At 37.3% G+C, this 16095-nt stretch overlaps 1 long non-coding RNA gene across 2 annotated transcripts; it reads right to left on the bottom strand.

Annotated features, from left to right (window-relative positions):
- Positions 1-2403: 2403 nt before the first annotated feature.
- LOC103546388 (uncharacterized) lies at positions 2404-14903 on the bottom strand. Of its 2 annotated transcripts, none has more exons than XR_543679.2 (4): positions 14796-14903; positions 4088-4191; positions 3715-3831; positions 2404-3623 (listed from the first exon to the last, which is right to left on the bottom strand). It is a non-coding gene; the product is annotated as an uncharacterized lncRNA (long non-coding RNA). The 2 variants fall into 2 exon arrangements; XR_543680.2 differs by having other exon boundaries at positions 3730-3831.
- Positions 14904-16095: the final 1192 nt, after the last annotated feature.

The raw sequence follows: 16095 nt of genomic DNA, 5'->3' as shown, positions 1-16095 counted from the left end.
AGTAGTTTGGGAATTACAAGTATTTCCACCAGAATATATTAACTAGAAATAATTTTCCCTCACTCTTTTCCTTCTCGAATTGCAGACATCACTTAAACACCTCACTAAAATTAAAACTATTGACGCAAATACCTTGTGCATCTAAGTGTGAGTCAGAACAGCCAAGTATACGAAGCTGCTTCCTGCCTGCCAGTTTAGCCCCTTTGGCTGTTCAGTGAATAAAACAAACTCCATGGCGAGCAGCATGTTATATATTGTTCTCTGCTGTATCCTTGGGTCCCGGAACAGAGACTGGACTTACCTGTATTATTGAATGAGGCAGGGAATACTACGAAACACAGTTGAGATGAAGAAAACAAAAGTTCAGAGAAATTAAACAATATTTTCAAGGTCAAGTCCTCATGGCCACCCAGGAGTCTGTCTGGAGATAGTTGTTCTCAACTACTATATTCTCCTTGAACAATAAAATTTGTTTTGTTTAACCAAAGCCTGCTTCTGACAATCTTGCGGTCTTTCAGATTCCCTTTCATAGCTACTTCGGGATACATGTTCTAACCTAGAGTAATCTGAGAAGTTTTATTTTAAAGGAATATCCTTTTTGTACTTCCTAAGTTATTTCTCATCACTAGCACAGAAAGAGGTGACTGGTATTTATCCAGGATAAAGTGTCCACAAGTTATAATTAGTGTAGTAACTACTTGTAGCACCCACTGGACACCGTGGTACCCAGAAAAGATGAGGATTAACTCCTTCAGATCACATCACTCCTTGTCTGCTGCATGATCATGCTGGGGTTTCCCCCAGATGGGCCCCATCTTCACCCTCACTGATCCTCTTGTAAATGCTTGGGTTTTTTGTTCTTTTCTAATAATTCTGATCACACTCATGCATTCCGCATTGTCCTAATTGAGAACCATGCATTGTGAAATATTTGGGAGTTAATAATTAAAATTCAAATGAGCAAATCACAGAATTTTCTACTTGCAAAGGAGGGGAGATATATATATATAGAGAGAGAGAGAGAGAGAGACTAGCCCTGTAATTTTACTCACCTAGAAACAGAAGCTTGAGGAGACAGTAATCCAATCAAGGCTAAAAGGTATATTAAGGGTATTAAACCGCGCATTAGGAGTTAATAAGAGCTATGGAAAGAAATAAGCTGAGGGAGGAGTGGTAGGTGGTAGTATTTAATAGAAAAGATTCACTGAGAAGACAAGATTTGAGCAGAGACTTGGAAATGAGACAGTTATCCTGGGGTGATGGGGTCAAGCAATGCAGGCAGAGCCAACAGGGCAAAGACGCTCAGGCAGGAGCACACGTGTGCCTTTTAGGAACAGCAAGGAGGCCTGCGTGGCCAAAGTAGAGGGAGCAAGACAAAGAGCAGGTCAGAGAGGTGGGTGTGGGTGGTGAAGAGGATGTCCTAGAGTCAGGTAAGCAACGTTGAGGACACCGGCTTTTACGCTGAGTGAAACAGAGAACTCCTGCAGGATGCGGAACTGAGGGCAGGCATGATCCCATACACTCTGAGGGCCTAGTAGGTGATATTTTAATATTTCCCACTTACTGGGCCACAAAGCAAAATTCAATACATTTGTAAGGACAGATATAAGCCAGACTCATGGATCAAAGAAGAAATCATAACAACACCAAGAACTGAGTCAAAATGAAAATGAACACATAGCAAACCCTGAGGGATGCACAAAAAGCAGCCCCCAGTATTTTTAATGTGTTGCCCTAAACAGATCAGAAAAGAAAAAACCCTGAAAACAAATGAGCTAAGTGTTCAACTTAAGTAGTTGGAAAAAGAACAGAGTATATTTAAAGAAATGGAAAGAAAGTATATAATAAAAAAGTGAAATCAATAAATTAGAAAATGAAGATCTAGTCAGATCGCTAAAACCAAAAGATGATCCTTTTAATAGACTAACAATAACGAAACTTCTGGCAAAACTGATCAAGAGAAAAGAAAGAAGTTACACGTATATAATATAAAAGGAACCCAGGAGAGAACTATGGATAAAGTTGACGTATAAACTATAAGAGAATATCAACAATTTTTTAACCAACAGATATCAAAACACAAAGTTCCAGAAAACACTTCTTTCCAAAGCTAGTCCAGTAAGAAATAGAAAGCTTAAATAATTTTATAAATATTAAAGTAATTGAAACAATAGTATGGTCTTTTGCAATAAATCCACAGGTATTTTCTAATAAAAGCTGTAGTTTTAGGTCATTCCTTCCCCATCTCTTCAGGATAACTTTGATTCTAGAGCCAGAAAAGGCAGTTTGGGAAGAGGAAATTACCAACCCATATAACTCTTGGATACGGATATAAAATTCCTAAACAAAATATTAGCAAATCAAATCAAACAATGTATAAACAATATGACACTCACAACCAAATTAGATATGATTCAGAAAAGCAAGAACAGTTTAATTTTAGAAAATCTAAAAATTCCATTCACTGCATTAATAAATCACAAGATAAAATCTCTGTTTACACGTCAATCACTACAGAAAAAGCATTTGATAAAGGTCAACATAAAAACACGACAAGAACTCTTTGTAAATTAAGAATAAAAGGGAATTTCATTTGATAAAGGTTATCTACAAATTACCTACCAGAAGCAGCATCTTAATTGGGGAAACTCGAGAAGCGTTACCTTTAAAATCCATGTAATGAAAATGTCCTGAATCAAGGATTTTGTGCACCTGAACTAAAGCAAAAACAATTCCCCAAAGGAGCTTTCCTAGCGCTGAGAACTCAGCGCACCTGATGGTTGGCGGGCTTGAAATTGGAAACAACCGATGCCAGTATGTTACAAAGTAACTATCTTGTTTTCAATTTGGTAAACATCTCTACATTGCAGCTGCCTTTCTAAAGCAGTCCCACCTCTTTCTGTATTCTCTCAGTGCTGTCATTTCAAACCAACGCAATGATTAGATGTGGTTTGCTCCTCTCCGGCTTTACAATCTCTAATTTCAAAGATTCATATAGAAGTCACGGACAGAGGAATTAGGTCTATATATTAAACTTTCCTTATATTTCTTCCAAAGAAGAAAGAAATGGAGTGGAGGATAGGAAGGAAAAGGGCCATTCAACGCATCATTTTCTAAGGAAAAGAAGTGGGGAGTAGATGCTCAATAGTGGTTGAGTGAATGAAAGATTAACCAGTTATCTGTTCTCTTTTCATGGTCTATCCGCCCTGTCTGTCTCCTCCATTGACCTTGGAAAGACTAAATCATACTCATACAGGGCCTGGGTTTGGGGATCTGAAAGACCTGAGTTCCAGTTCTGGCTCTGTTAGTAATTTTGAGACTCACGGCAAGTTACTCAGTGCATTAGTTTCCTTTGGCTGTTGTAACAAATTACCACAAATTGGGTGACTTCAAACAACAGACATTTATTTTCTCACAGTTCTGGAGGCCACAAGCCCAACATCAAGATCTCAGCAGGGCCAGGCTCCCTCTGAAGGCTCTCAGGGAGAATCTATTCCTTTACTCTTCCAGCTTCTGGTGGCTGCCAGCACTCCTTGGCTTGTGGCTGATCATGTCAAGGTCAGCATCTTCAAATCTCCCTCTGGTCCCTCTTGCATGTGGTCAAATCTTGCTCTGCCTTTCTCCTATAAGGATACATGTGACTGTGTTTAGGGCCCACCTGGATAACCAGGATACTCTCTGCATCTTGAGTTAAGAACCTTGACTTAATCACACCTGCAAAGACTTTACCATGTACGGTAACATTGACACCTTCCTGGGATTAGGATCTCATTGTTTAGGAGCCACCATTCAGCCCAATATACTTGTCTCTTCAATTTTCAGTCTCCTTATCTGCAAAACAGAGATAAGAATGCCAAAACACATGGGATGTGGTGTTCTGAGGGTTAAATAAGAAACATAAATATGAACTCACACAAACACACACACACACAAACTCTGCATGCTCAAAAAATGGAGCTTAAAGAGGACTGTAATTTATCCCCATAAAGGTTGGTGAGCTATGAACATTTCTTAACTCTCTGCAACTCTTAAATCCTTATAGATATAACTCATTTTACATTCACTTTGATTTTGTCTCAGTACATACCCTTTCAATTTTTTTCTGGATGTTTTGCTTGTCTGTCTCCAAAATTCTAAGCTAACAATAAAATGATGTACTCCATGTTGTCCTTGTTAGAAGGAGTTCCTTGCCTGGAAGAGGAAACAAACATGTAAGATGATGGATTTTGTATTTTTGAATGAATCAGCTGTGATGGGAGAACAGAGAAAGTGGTTATTAATTCTGCCTGGATTTTCCAGAGGAGGTGGCTACTGAGCCAGACCTGCAAACCGGCCATGAGTGGTCACATTTCCTTTAAGCCAAGTTCTGTTCATCTTTGCTGGTTTCACCACAAGGAAAATCTTAATCATGTTGACATCATCTTTTAAAATTTTCACCTGGGCAAAAAGCAAAAGTAACTGGATCCAGTGTGTTTCAAATATGTTTGATTGTTTCTTCATTTGTTTTCTCTTTCTCTTGTTTTGTTTTCCACAGATCACGTCTCCTGAGAGGCTGGTTTCTCCGCTCAGGACAAAAGTGGCAGACGAGGCTTCTTGCACTTTCGGTTAAATGCTGACACAGCCTGAGCAGACATGAAGTGGGAAAACAACAGTGTGTCTACCAGGAGACTGATTAATGCTGCTTATTTTGATTTTGTTCAATATGATCTGCAATGTGTCCATGTGAAGAACACGCAGGCCCAGAGAGTCAGTGGGCCTGATAATGGACGACTGCTCAAATCACCATGAACACGGGCATTTGAGCATCAAATCCGCCAGCTTCCTTCCTGGGCAAGCATTTTCCATGCTGCTCTCCATGCTGCTAGGATAAGAAAATACGGTAACTTCAGGATTATTTGACAGCTTCCTAACATTCCTCTTCCATTGACACTGCCACCATTCCGTTCGCTTTTCCTCAAAGTTCCTGAAATAATGATCCAAACACTCTTTCCCCCCAGATATCTGCTTGCATTGTAGGATCTTGCCATCCAAATTATTCTACTGACATTACCAAACTGAAATCAATCCATGCAAATCACCAAATTTAATGAAAATCCTTCATCTTTAGTATTAATCTGTCTGTCGTGTTTTGCACAGTTTCTAACCCCTACTTTGTCTCCTCACATTCCTTACTCCTCACTTCTGTTTTCCATGCTCCCAGCACTGTTCCAATTCTATTCTTTACGCTTTCACTTTTTTCCTTTTCTGTTTTTCTTCTTCCTTCTGGAACATTCCATGCGTGGTGACTTTGCTGTTCTCATTTTCTCTCTCTTTACAATCTACCCTTCATATCTAATCTGTGGTTTCAACAACCATGGCCATTTTGCTGATTTTTTTTTTTAAATTCACTTTAGTGGAGCCTTTTTTTTTTTTAAAGATTTTATTTTTTTCCTTTTTCTCCCCAAAGCCCCCTGGTACATAGTTGTATATTCTTCGTCGTGGGTCCTTCTAGTTGTGGTATGTGGGACGCTGCCTCAGCATGGTTTGATGAGCAGTGCCATGTCCATGCCCAGGATTCGAACCAATAAAATACTGGGCCACCTACAGCGGAGCGCACAAACTTAACCACTCAGCCACAGGGCCAGCCGCATGGCTGTTTTGGTTTTAAGCTTACATCTCTCAGCCATTGAAGTCCTTCGGTGAAAGGGAGGTTGACGAGAAGAGAAAAAGAGACTTTCTCTAGCTCTGGTCTTTTCCTTACACATCCAGATGCCCCCTGTACATCTCTACTTGTGTGTCCTGTTGATATCTACAACTCTGCATGCTTAAAACAAAGTGTATTATCTTGACCTTCAGATAAATTCTTTCCCTTTCTCTGTTTCTCTATGTCTATTAATATTAAGGTCTATTAATGCCACAATTCATTAATCTCTTGATTAACCTGGCTTAATACCTTTCATTCATCTATAATTTTTTCTTCCACTTTCAATAAATCATAAAAATCTATAAATCTGTCTCCACATGGTCATTCATCAAATGACCAAATCAACTTTTCCAGCCTTCTTTTCTACTGCTTAAAGACAAAGCCAACATTTATCTCAAGTATTCTAATGTCAGAGTGCATACATTACTTGATTTATATATTTTTTAAACAGAGAGTGATGTTTTCACTATTCTCAATTACCAAATGTGTTTCGGAAAGTTTACGTAACTTGCCAATTGCCACACCTCTAGTAAGTGACATGGCTAGGAGGAAGGCTCAGGTCATCTAATGACAAATATCCTTCTTTTTACAATGTAAAATGATGCTTTCTAGAGATTTTCTAAGCTGCAGTCTTGCTCCTCAATATCCACCTACAAATATTCTTCCAAATATACTCCCTACTAAAAGCCAATGCTATCATGAACCTCTTTTAGAATCATTCCCACACTCAATCATTTCCACGCGGAGTATTCTCATCCCCAAGTCCCAGGTGAATTGACAACTGCTCCGTGCAGTCCTTTCTCACCGGAAGAGCCACTTCCTGTGGAATATCTGCGGCTCTGTGTTTACACTGCTTTTCAGGCACATAAGACACAAGGCACGTGTCAGAGTTATTTGGGTTCTTAATTCCATTTCTTTTGTAGTGTTTAAGTTCAAATCTTGTATCTTCATTTCCCACAGAAAAGAAATGTCTTTTGCAGACCTTTGACCACACAGTGGGTGCATAATAAATTTTTGCAGAGTAAATCATTATTTAATGGGCTTTGGGGTTTCTTGTTTAAATTTTTTATGAAATATTTTAGACACGTGGAAAACATGAAATGGTACAGTGCATACTCTTCAACATACTCTCCAGCTTAGAAAACAAACATTACTGATCAAAGTTTCTTGTGCATACCTACCCATCCACCCATTCTCCTGTTCTGAATTTGACGTATCTTTGTCTCATTTATGCAGTTTTTACTTTTCCTATTTATTTTTTAAATGTTACAAATACACCCCCTTGTAAAAACAAAATCAGAAGGAAGCTGAATAAAGGGTGATCTCTTTCTCTAAGGCTCACTGACTCTCCTCGTTCTGCAGTTGGATTTCCCTCAGGACATGCTGGACTAATATTCCATTGAAGCATAAGGCTAATATTTATTTTTAGTCTAGAAAAACATATATGGTCAGTGTCTCATCTCCCTCGAGGAAAAACAGGAAAATTTCTGTGGCACCAGCTGTTCCATTGCTCCTGAGAAGGCTTCCCTAGTTAGACCCCTTTGTTCTGTTCCTCACTAACATATTTTTATCCGGAAATGAAGTATCTGTCATAATTTTCTCCTCTATGAGAACTTAGATGTGCCATACAATAAAACTTTTTAAAACTTTTTCTTTCTCTTTGTACTTTCAGGATTTTTTTTAAAGTCTGAAGACATTTTTATGGAATTTAACAACACTATTTACAAAATTATGGTGTATTAAGGGACTTTGTGGTATATAGAATATAATGTAACATGAGACATTTTAGATTTTGATGTTTTATTTATGTAGTTATTTTTATGTATTTCTCTATTTTAAAATATTTATGTTCATGTTAAAAGAATATTTTTAAATCATAATAATATAATGAATATCTATGAACTCATCACTCAACTTCAGAACTAAATTGTTACTAATTTAACATATCAACCTGTGTCCAATTGATTCTGTCTTTTTATGGTATTGCAAATCCATCCCTTCTTTGTATTCCTTTTGAAATTATTCCAGTTTGATCCCTTCTGTTTCATCACGATTATTGCCACATCTTAATATCTGGTTCCAATTTTGTGCTACTTGAAAATGTAGAGAAATAGAGGAGACAAGAAGATAAGAGATCAAAATATCAATTACTACAAGGAATTTGCTTTTAGTATGGCCAAGTAAATTCTTATCAGACTGACCCTACCACAGATAGCAACCACAAATGAGAGAAAATATGGAGGAAAAAAAAAAAGACCCACTAGTGAAGGCATTAGAAGGTATACAAGAGGAGGAAAATTCCAGAAAAGAATCAACATTTGAAAGAAAGGAACAGCATGCAATGCATTTCCTATTTAAGGCTTTATTATTAGCATGGAAGCAGGCTACAATCAGTGATATGTATGGAGTGAAAAACTTTTCTAGACAAGCTTCGATTTTTTCTTTTTGCTGTCTTTTTTTGTTTTGTGAGGAAGATTAGCCCTCAGCTAACATCCGTTGCTAATCTTCCTCTTTTTGCTTGAGGAAGACCATTGCTGAGCTAGTATCTGTACCAATCTTTCTCCATGTTATGTGGGATGCTGCCACAGCCTGGCTTGACGAGTAGTGCTAAGCGAGTGCCCGGGATCTGAACATGCGAACCCTGGGCTGCCACTGCAGAACATGCGAACTTAACCACTAAGCCACCGGATGGGCCCCTCAGTTTCAATCTTTTTAATCTGAAAAACCAGAAGATAGAGTTCAGGTCTCAACAATTACTATGAGTGAGGTAGGAATATCAGTAAGGAGCAAACCAGAGACAGGGAGCCTCACATTTGGTTTATAAACTCTAGCAACATTTGTGGGTGAACTCTGAATGTGGCATACATGAAGATGTCTCAAAGCAGCCCAGCTCAGGTAAAAGAACTGAAATGAGATTTGAACTGCTCCTTAACTAAATGCCACGTCATTTGCATTTGAATTTAACAAAGAGAATTCCCGGCTTGAACAAAGCAAACGAACTCAACACTCTTGAAAATCATAATAGAACTCAATACCCAGATATGATCCAAAATTATTTGACATACTAAAAACCGGGCAAATGGAAAGCCATTCTCAAAGGAAAAGACAATTAACAGAAACAACTCCCAAATGATCCAGAAGCTGGAATGAGCGTTCAAACGTTTTACAGCAGCTATTAAAATTATGCTCAATGAGCTAAAAGAAAAATAGTGTTACAGTGAATAAAAAGAGAAAGAATCAGTAAAGAAACAGAACTATAAAAAGAAGCAAGTGGAAAATCTAGATCTTAAAAATCATCTCTCGGTCATTAGAACTTCATGGGATAGGCAGAACGGAGTCAAAGAGGAAAGATAAAGTGAGCTGGAGGTTGAGTTCATTGAAACTATCAAATCTGAAGATGGCAGAGAAAAGAGATTGAAAAAAAAGTTGACAGATCCTCACAGACCTTTGGGAAAATATAAGGATCTAACATACATGTCTAATTGGAGTTCGAGAAGGAGAGAAGAGAGAGAATGGTGCAGAAATTATTTAAAAATGTAGAAGCCCAAAGTTTCCCATATTTGGTGAAAGTAAAACATCTAGAGATTTAAGGAGTTCAGTAAACACCAAGCAAGATAAAGATAAACTATGCCTAGTCACATCATATTAAATTGCTAAAAAACAATGATAAAGAAAATATCTTGTAAGAAGCCAGAGAAAAATGACACAATACATACAAAGAGCTTTTCAAAAGAACATTGACTTTGCACAAAAACTACAATACTGACATAGTGTGGAGTATATCTTTATAGTGCTGAAAGAAGAAACTTATCAACTCAAAATTCTATATTAAGCAAATGTATCTTTCACTAATAAAGTTGACAGTAAAACATTTTTAGATAAAATAAAACTAAGTGAAATTTTCACATGGAAAATATGCGAAGGAAATTCTTTGGGCTGAAAGGAAATGATACCAAAATGAATACCAACCAAAATGGTAAAATTATGGATAAATATAAAAGAGTATATTTTTCTTTTAATTTCTTTAAAGCACTTTTCTTTAAAGCATTTCTTTAAATCCCTCTTCAGAAGCAACAATTATAACATTGTTATGTGAAGCTTACATAGTACATATTTTAATACATATGACAAGTATATCATAAAAGATATGGGGATACTGGGCTTATACTGTTGCAAGATTTCTAGATTTAACCTGAAGTGGCATAATGTTAAGTCTAAGTAGACTCTGGAAAACAAAGGATTAAACTTCAAAAGATAATGCAAAGGAGTATAACTGAAGAGCAAATAGATAGATTAATGTAGGATTCTAAAAATATTCAAATAATTTAAAAAGTAAAATCAGTAAAAGAACAGGATTCCAAGCAATAGAGAAACAGAAAACAACTAATAAAACGGTGGACCTATAGCCAACCATGCAAAAATTACATTAATTGCAATGGCCAAAGCACTACAATTAAAAGACAGAAATTGTCATAACTATATGCTCCCTGTAAAAATGCACTTTAAACACAGACAGTTGAAAAGTAAATGGATGGCAAAAAATGTAGCATGCAAACAGCCTAAGAAGGCTGAAGTGGCCATATTAATATCAGACAAAACAGACTTCAAAAAATATTCCCAGAGATAAAAAGGGACACTTCATAATAATAAAAATGCTTAATTCTTCAGGAACATATAATAATCATAAATATGTGTGAATTTAGTAACAGAGCTCCAAAAGAATATGACACAGAATTTGACAGAATTCTACAGAGAAATAGAAAATTTCGTAAGAGATTTTAACTCCCGTCTCAACAATTGATAGAACCAATAGACAATATCAGAAAAAAACATAGATAATCTAGACAATGCTATCAACTGCCTTACCTTTGGTATTTATAAAACATCACACCAACAATTGCAGGATATGCATTCTTTTTTAAGTGTGCATAAGTTTATGACGATAGACCATATGCTGAACGATAAAACATGCTTCATTAATTTAAAATAACTGGTCACGCATTCTCACACAATCCCTTACCAAGATAGAATTAAATTAGAAATACACAATAATAAACTATTTGGGAAAACAGAATATTTGTAAGTTAAACAATATAAATGGGTCATAGAAGAAATCACAAAGGAAAGTAGAAAATCTTTCTAATTAAAGAAAATGCACATACATTTCAACAATTCTGGAATGCTGCTAGCTGGATAGAGGGAGACAGAGAGCTTTATATGCTTATATTTGGAAAAAAGAAAAGAAAAAGAAAGAAAAGACTATCATTGACCAAAGAATCGACCTTAACTGGCCAACAAAAGAATTACAAGTAAAGTAAAGGTAAGAAAAAGTAAGGAAATAATAATAACCATAACGATGATAGCAAAAACCCAGTGAAATAGAAAAGAGACAAAAATTGAGAATATAATCAAAGCAAATGCTTGTTTCTATAAAAAAAAGAATCTAGAAAATTGATCACCCCCTAACCAGACCGACTGAGGAAAAAAAGGGAAAGAACACAAACTAATAATATTAAAAATGAAAGAGGAGTTGTTAACCACAGCTCCTATAGGGATCAAAATGATAAGACAACATCATAAACAACTTCATGCCAAAAAATTTGACAACTTAGAAGAAATGAACAAATTTCTCAAAGAATACCATTTATCAAAACTGACATATGATAAAAAAAGAAAGTCTGAATATCTCTGCATCTATTAAATAAATTGAAGTCATTATCATAAACCTTTACGCAAATAAAATTTCAGGCTGAGATGGTTTCACTAGTGAATTCGATCAAATATTTGAGAAAGAAATTAATCTTATGCAGAAAATAGAGGCAGAGGGAATGTTTTCCAAATCATTTTATGAAGTTAGTGTAATACTCACACCAAAACCCAACAGACATTACAGATATCCATTAAAATATCCCTCATAAACGTAGAAGTATAGAACTTATATGTAAAAAGGATTAGACCTCATGACAAAAGAACATTTTCTCAATAACACAAGGTGGCATCAATCAATGTAAGATGCCATGCCAATGGAACAGAAAATTAAAACAATACAGTTATGTCAATCGATGCAGAAAAATCATGTGACAAAATTCAACACTCAGTCATGCTAAATACTCTCAGCGAAGAATACAAGGGAATTTTCTCCATCTGAAAAAAGCTGCTATGAAAAAGCTACAGCTAGCATCATGCTTAATGACGAAATATTGAATGTTTCCTCTTAAATTTGGGGACAAAGCAAGGATGCACACTCCCACTCTCTCTTTAACATTGTAATGGAATCTAGCCAGTAAAATAAGGAAAGGAAAGAAACAAAGAACACAGCAAAGTGTGTAAATATCATAAAGGAAGAAGGCAAATTGTCTCTATAGGCAGATGACTCCCAAGGCATGTATAAAGTAACTTTTTAACAAATGATGCCGGAATAATTGGATATAAATGTGGAGAAAAATGAACTTTGACCACCTACTTTCTACCACATATAAAAGTAATTAGAGATGGAATAGTGACCTGAATGTAAAAGTTGAAACTAAAGATTTTAGAAGAAAACATAGCAGAATATCTTCATGACTTCAGGGTAGGCAAATATTTCTTGGATCACAAAAAGCAATGAGAAACATCGATGACTTAGGTTTCATTAAATAAAAAAAAACTTCTTATCAAAGAACTCATTAAGAAAATTAATAGGCCAGACATAGATCTGGAGAGAACATTCACAAAACATCTCTGACAAAGTACTTGTATCCAATGTATACAACTCCTTAACCTAGTAACAAAAATACAAACAATCCCATAAAATATGGGCAAAAGTTTGAACAGCCATTCACAAATGAAGTATACAAATGGCCAATAAACCCATAAAAAATGTTCAACACAATTAGTCATTAGATATATTCAAATTAAAACCACAATGACATTATACTAGTCAACAGAATAGCTAAAAATACAAAGATGGATAATATTAATTGCTGCTGAGGGTATGGAGTAACTGGAATTTTCATATATTTTTGGTGGGAAAGTAAAATGGTACAACTAGTTGGGATAAAGGTCTGGTATTTTCTTATAAAAATAAGCATGCACTCACTCAGCAGTTCTAATCCTCTACAGTTACTCAAACGAAATGAAAATGTATGTTCACCAAAAGATTTTTGCAAGATTGGTCATAGCATATTTATCTTAATAGCCCTGAATTGGAAACTGCTTGGTGTCCGTCAGTGGGAGGATGGATAAAATGTGGTATATTCATACAATGAAATACTCCTCAGCCATAGCAAAAGAATGAACTACTAATATATGGAGCTAACAGATCAGTCTCAAAAACATTATTCTGAGTGAAAGAAACTTTACGTAAAGCAGTCTGTACTGTATGCATGATTCCATTTATATAAAGTTCCAGAATGGGCAGTACTAATCTACAGCAGGAAAACAATCAGAACAGAAGTTGCCTTTGAGGCACAAGGGTAAGAATTTACTGGGAACTGGCGTGAGATGACTTTCTGGGGTGATGCTAATGTTTTACACCTTAACAGGAGTTTGGGCTAGCTGGGTGTACACATGTGTCAAAACTCAACCTATGTGTACTTAAAATTTGTGCATTTCACAGAATGTTTAGTTTATATCAAAACAAAAATGAACTGTGATGATGTGCATGCTGAGAAGAACTTAGGGGAAAGTTACGTGTTGTCTTCTTTTGAGATATTATGTTGGAGTGCCTCAAAAACCACGAGGGGTCAATCGGTGGATAGAGAGATGAGTAAATGGATAGTGTGTGCCAAAACATGTTTAGTAAAATATTAATGGTTTATGGGTATTTGCTAGAAAATTTTTTTAACTTTGCTGGGTTTGAAATTTTTCCTAGTAAAATGTTGAAAAAGAAATAAAATACAAGTAAAATTAGAAACAAGAACGATACCTGAAATACAAAATTAAGAATGATAATAGGGGCGGGCCCTATGCCCAAGTGGTTAAGTTCTTGAGCTCCCCTTCGGTGGCCCAGTGTTTCATCAGTTCAGATCCTGGGCACGGACATGGCACCGCTCATCAGGCCATGCTGAGGCAGCCCACATAGCACAGCTAGAAGGATCTACAACTAGAATCTACAGCTATGTGCTGGGGGGCTTGGGGGAGAAAGGGAAAAAAAAAAAAGATTGGCAGCAGATGTTAGCTCAGGTGCCAATCTTTAAAAAAAAAAAGAATGATAATAAATCAGCTGATATCAATGTTGGAGAACAAGACTTGAGCGTGTTCGCCAAGTGGGATCGCTGATAGTAAATCCAGATCTAGAGACTACTTCAACCAATCAAGCTTCTCGGGACCACCAGGGGCTTCTTCCTGGGCAGAGTTGACCATATGACTGAGAGACAGCCAGGCATCTCCTAAACGAAAAGAGAAGGCGGGAGCTGAGTCGCATGTTCACTGTTTTTTAAACTAAGGTCAGATGCTCCTCCTCTCCTGCAAGGGGGTGAAAAGATGCCAGGAGATTGCTCAATTCATCTTTCTCTACATCAAAGGAAATAGCAGGAGGGAGGAACAGGTTTCCAGAAAAACACTGAAGGCTTCTGGTTATTGAAAGGGAGCTTATCCTCTTAAGGAAACCAAGTTTTTAAACGATTGGCTTCATGTTGCATTCCTGAGTGGCCTGTGTCCACCCCAAGTTAACCATTAATTTTGAATAGATGGTAGGAAATCTTGAATAAAATCAAACAGACATTCGTGCAATGTAATATTTACATTCAGATATTCAGTGAATGCTATATGGATTGGGAAGCCAGGAGAATAAATTCTTGTGACAGAATAATTATCTCCAAATTAAGCCTGATGGAAGGCTTATCATCAGGTGGTGGAAGGTGTGAAAGGATTCAAGAGCAAGGAGAAAGAAACAGCAGAATATCACACTAGAAAAGGTAGAGATTTAGAATAAATATTGAGAGATCAATACAAAAAGGATAAAACAAAATATTGCTGGATCAGGTGACTAAGTGGTCCTCAGTGGCTTGTAGTTGGTACCAGAAAGGAGGGAGTAAAAAAAAGGTGACTGGTAGTGTCATAGTCCGTTTGAGCTGCTATAACAATATATCACAGATGCAGAAACTTATAAACAGGGAAATTTAATTCTCACCCTTCTGGAGGCAGGAAGTTCAAATTCAAGTTGCCAGCACGGTCGGATGAGGGCTCTCCTCCTGGTTCATAGCTGGTGCCTTCTCGCTGTGTCCTCACATGGTGGAAGGGGCCAGGGATCTTCCTGGAGCCTTTCCTGTAGCCAATCATCTCATTCATGAGGACTCCACCTTCATGACTTAAGCACCTCTCAAAGGCCCCACCTTCCAATACCATCACCTTTAAGGGTTAGGATTTCAACATCTGGATTTGTAGCAAGACGCATTCAGACCACAGTTGGTGGACACCTTGGGGGAGGCAGATGTTGATTGCATGGAAGTCTGTCTCAAAAAGAAGGCTAGGCTAATCACCAAAATCTCTAACTCTATCACCCAAAAACCTCCTAATGAATAGTGAGGGAACACAGCTTTTACAAGGAAAATAATCCCCTGTCATTACGAAGAAGTATCCTATATATAAATATCGTACCCAGGGCACCGTATAGTACTCAGTCTACCCAAAGCAATCCTTTTGTGAATGGAAATCTCAGGGACTCATATGTGACTCATTAGACTGCACATGTCTCAGAATAGGGGGGACGTGTCCCTCACTGCTTCAGCAAGTTGTGTTCAAAGGCAGAGCAGCCCACGACTAATCTCTGTTTGCCATAGCTGCCAAAACATATTTCAACATAGAAAGGAGGCAGTCAGCTGAATTATAAGTGAATCCCTTTCTTGGAAAATGACACCTCAGCACAGCCTGCCAAGAGAGCGGCAGAAATACTAAGTCACGCCAAGGAAGGAGGGCTGAAGAACAGGAGGGCCGTCTTGCGAGTCCTGTGTGAGGCGGGAGGGTTTTGGCAGTCACTTAGTTAACCTGAGTTTACCTGGGGATTTTTAATCAGCACCATTATGCCTAAGCAATAAAGTACAGACCTTCAGGCTGGGATATACATACACACGCTTTGGGGGGAAGGGTAAAGTCTGTGTTAATAAAGAACAAAAATGGAGCCAAAGAAGAATTCTGGAAAACTGAATTCAACAAGCCTTTATTGGAAGGTTACCATATGCAATTGCTGTGGGTGATCAAGAAGACGTGGTCCCGCCTTCTAGCCATTTATCATTTAATCGTGATGTTGGGGCCCCAACATAGGTCACACCCTCTTCAGTTAAGGTGTTGTTTAATCACTTAGGCAGATAATATCTGACACAGGACATGGTCACAGAGGTAGAGTTAGGAGGGCAAAGGCTTGTTAAGGAGAAACACTAGTGAAAGAAAAGGAACTGGAACAGGTTTGGGCAGGAGGAGCCATACTACACCCA

Source organism: Equus przewalskii, chromosome 5 (assembly GCF_037783145.1).
Source record: "Equus przewalskii isolate Varuska chromosome 5, EquPr2, whole genome shotgun sequence".
NCBI lineage: Eukaryota > Metazoa > Chordata > Mammalia > Perissodactyla > Equidae > Equus > Equus przewalskii.
Note: the sequence above shows the minus strand (reverse complement) of the source record. Positions and strands in the feature narration are given on the sequence as shown.